Source organism: Mycetomoellerius zeteki, unplaced genomic scaffold (assembly GCF_001594055.1).
Source record: "Mycetomoellerius zeteki isolate Tzet28-1 unplaced genomic scaffold, Tzet1.0 scaffold106, whole genome shotgun sequence".
Classification (NCBI taxonomy): domain Eukaryota; kingdom Metazoa; phylum Arthropoda; class Insecta; order Hymenoptera; family Formicidae; genus Mycetomoellerius; species Mycetomoellerius zeteki.
The window spans coordinates 2,298,885-2,299,155 of NW_017255975.1; positions in this window are offsets into that span (position 1 = coordinate 2,298,885).

Below are 271 nucleotides of genomic sequence, written 5' to 3' on the forward strand. Positions count from 1 at the left end.
CTTTGCCACTGCGTGGTAATTACCTCCTCTCGGAGCGGAGCTTCTCGCGGAGCACACGCGGGACAGAAAGCACAGCACCAAAGCACCAACCGAGGAGAGCCACACGCGAAGGGGAGAAACGTTTTTTCTCTCGTACCAAGCCGACGACACGCGCGCGCGACGACACACGCCGCGGAGAGGGGGTGTGACAGATAGCGACAGATGGACAAAAGAGTGAGAGAGGGAGAGGGAGGAAAACAGAGAGAGAGAGAGAGAGAGAGAGAGAGAGAGA